We start from the raw sequence: 3,725 nt of genomic DNA, 5'->3' as shown, positions 1-3,725 counted from the left end.
CAAAAACCTAACCAACACATTGAGGGACTGAGACGACGTCTCAGCAATTAAGAGCACTTGCTGTTCTTGTAGAAGACCCACATTCAATTCATGATGGACAGCTCACAATTTATCACCTATATAGCTCTAGCTCCAGGAGATCTGATACCCTGTCTTGTCTCCATTGGCTGCCTGCACTCCTGTGCTCCTAGATCCAGACAAACATACACATGCATAAAAGATAAAGTAAAAGTCTTTAAGTATAAATAAAATGAAAGTCGAATATTACGTTGATGGGGTGGTATTACATAATAAAAATTAGTATTTATCCCCAGTTTCCTGACAGAACTTCTGACACCCTTGGAATCTTATGCGTGCAAGTCAAGTTTTGTAAGCTAGTGAGATGATTCCTGTGGTGAGGGGGGCTAGATAGACTCAGGCAAGATGCTCAGGAAGATCAAATTTGTCTTATTGATTGTGCCTCAGGTTTCTATGGAAACCCCTTAGCTATTAGGTATGGACAGTTTTCTTGTTGGTGATGGCATCTGTGAGCTAGAGATCGGCTTGCTTACTCAGAGAAGACATGGGAGCTCTACACTCCTTAAGCTTCTCTTCGCTGAGATTCCTAAACCCTTACTTGAGATCCTAGCTCTTTCTGGCTTCAATGTTATCTTTCTTCTCTTTCTCTTGTCTTCTCTTTAGCCTCCCAGTTTACCCCAGTTCTCTTTCTTTTCTTACTGTTTTTTCAAGGTCTGGTCACTTATTTGTTACTCTTACAGTCTGACTTTTGACTGGACTTAGAAGCATCAGCTTTCAGCGAGGACAGCCCACATCTCTTGGCAATCAGTTCCTGGCATTTGTCTTTGGTTGCCTTCATTCTCTTGGCCAAAGTTTTGGCATATTATGCAGCCCTCCCCTCATTTTACCTCGGGTTTCTAAGAAATTCATCAGATTTTGTGTCGTAGAATGCACAGAGTAACAGGCCACTGAATCTTGGGTGCTTTGATCCTGGGCCTGCTACCTTCTTTGCTTTAGGGATTTTTTTTTAACAACATATTAGCCAACATCACCATCTTTGGAGAGACTGAAAAGCTTTCAGATTATGTTAGCTCTTTTGGACCCCAACAACTGAGGGGTAATAGTATCTGTCAATCTAGGAGTACTATCCCTCCAATACAAATGCATACTTTTTATACAATAAACACATTGAGAGCTCTAAGATTGGCATCCATAGTGCATCTCTGAACAGGTTCATGCTTCCTTCTTTTGAGGCAAGCTCTTTAGAGAGCCCAGGCTGGCTTCTAACTCAATATGTGGCTGGAGATGACCTTGAACTTCTGATCCCGGCCTTCCACTTCTGAAAGTTGCCCTTACAGGCATTCACCACATTACCCTTTTGTGCTGTATTAAGGATCAAACCCACAACAGTCTCACACTAGGCAAGCATTTTAGCTACTGAGCTACAATCTTGGTACCAGAAGTAAATATTTATAATAACCTGGGCCTAGAAATTTATTTTATTTATGAATTATGTTTTACGTTTATGTACACATAGATTAACCAGAAGGCAAATATTATGTATAAAGTGAGCGAAATCTGTACTTCATATTTTTATCTGCATCACTTTGGTTGCTAATACAATGCTATTTTCATCCGTGCTTGATCCTGTCTTATATATGGAAAAAAATGTGGGTGCAAACCCCAGACCACTTCCTTACAGCATCTTGTGTAGCTGCCCCTGAGCATTTATAAACTATTTTATTAGAATGCTTTCCCTTTTAAATGTTCTTTATGCCATACAGAGAGGCATTGTGATGAATTTTTATTATATGTACTTATAGGCTATATTATTTGCAAATTTTATTTCTGAACAATAAAAAGTTTAAGTATTTGAAAAATAAATAATAATTTGTTTCTAAGGGTTTGAGCTCCGCTGTTTTATTTCATCAGCTCCTCATAATGACTTTAATGGGAATGCTTATAAACCTGATTTGATAAATGCAGGAACTGTGGCCCCTTGTGAATATATCTGTTGCCAAACTCATATAGCTGGTAAGTGGGAAAGCCAAGATTCTAAGTTATGCTCACAAAGAACTGAACTTGATAGAAGCAAGACAACAAAAGATAGAAGGCTGAATTAAGCAAGAAGGATAAAGAAAGAAAATAGGTGAGAAGAGTGTAAGAGAGGGAGAAAAAAGCTATTAATTCAATTTTCCAGTAGATGCTTATAGTACCATACCCCCAAACCATGGCCACCACAGGGCTAGTGGGTGGCCTCCTGAGCCCATTCTGAGCTGAGGTATTCTCACTCCTCCCTGGCCTCAGGGCATATCTTCAGGGAAACCGGAGCCTGACAGAGTGAGGCAAGGAGTTGCCTTCTGAGGACTCACAGGTGAAGGCTAGTGAAGTTCAAGGTTGTGAGCATCTCATTTATGAAGATCTTGTCTTTATCAAGGAACAAGGCTGTGTAGTAAACAAGGACATTGACTTAGAGATCCGCAGAAGAGTATCATTGTAATGGGGATTGGTTTTAACCACTGCTTCTTTCCCCACCAGCTCAGCTTCCTTCATGTGTTTGGGAGCACTAGTGGGTGGGTCCTAGGTATGTCAGTTCCAGCTAAATGGAACATACGTTAGGGACACTTTTAGTTTGAGTGTAGTTTTGCTATTTGCATTCACTTTTGTACAATTAAGGATGTCTAGCTAGCCTGGGGTAAAAATGGCTTCCAGGAATATTCCTCTCCCTGGCTATGCTGTCTCTTCTGTCATGGATTATGTTTGAAGACAAAAGGCCAGGGGTGTGTACAGAAGTGTCAGGTAATACTTGACATCTGAGGTTTATGGGTGACATAGACAAACGATGTATGACATGTTTAGGGCTAGACAGTTTGTTTTGGTTTTGGTTTTGTTTTTTTTGTTTTTTTTGTTTTTTGTTTTTGTTTTTGTTTTGTTTTTGTTTTTGTTTTTGTTTTTGTTTTTGTTTTGTTTTTTTGAAGACAGGGTTTCTCTGTATAGCCGTATAGCACTGGCTGTCCCGGAACTCACTTTGTAGAGCGGGCTGGCCTCAAACTCAGAAATCTGCCTGCCTCTGCCTCCCAAGTGCTGGGACTAACGGCGAGCGCCACCACTACCTGGTGGGCTAGACAGTTTTCTACAGAAAATTCTTCCAAATCTTTCATTGAAAGTTCATTGAAAACAAAAACAAACAAACAAAAACTTAAAAGGGCTTCCCCAAATTTTACAAAATCCTAATAATAATTTATTGATAATACCTATCAGAATAGTTGAAAAATAACATTTACATTTTTAAAAGTAAAAGGTAATTTTGAATGATAAAGAGAAGAGGAAGAGATAGTAAGATAGCTTAAAGGATAAGAAAAATCACTTGTCACCAACCTGATGGGTTTTGTGTTGAAAGGAGAGATCCAACTCCCAAAACTTGTCCTCTGAACTCCACATGTGTGCTGTGGCACATACATGCACTGATCACTCCCCAAACACACAAGCCAATAAATAAATAAATATAATTTTCAAAAGAGTGAATTTTTTCCTTTTTTCTTAGAAAAACATAACAAATCATTTCCTTTTTTGTTTTTTTTCTTAATAATTTTGGGTTTTAATTTTGTTTTTATTAGCCTGATAAAATACAGTTATCTGATGGTTCCTCAATTATGTTATTTTAATAAAATAAATTAAATTTAGGTTTAATGGTGTCTTAGTCAGGGTTTCTATTCCTGCACAAACAT

This window comes from Mus pahari, chromosome 3, assembly GCF_900095145.1.
Source record: "Mus pahari chromosome 3, PAHARI_EIJ_v1.1, whole genome shotgun sequence".
Lineage (NCBI taxonomy): Eukaryota > Metazoa > Chordata > Mammalia > Rodentia > Muridae > Mus > Mus pahari.
The sequence above is the reverse complement of the archived record's forward strand: the minus strand, read 5'-3'. Positions refer to the sequence as shown.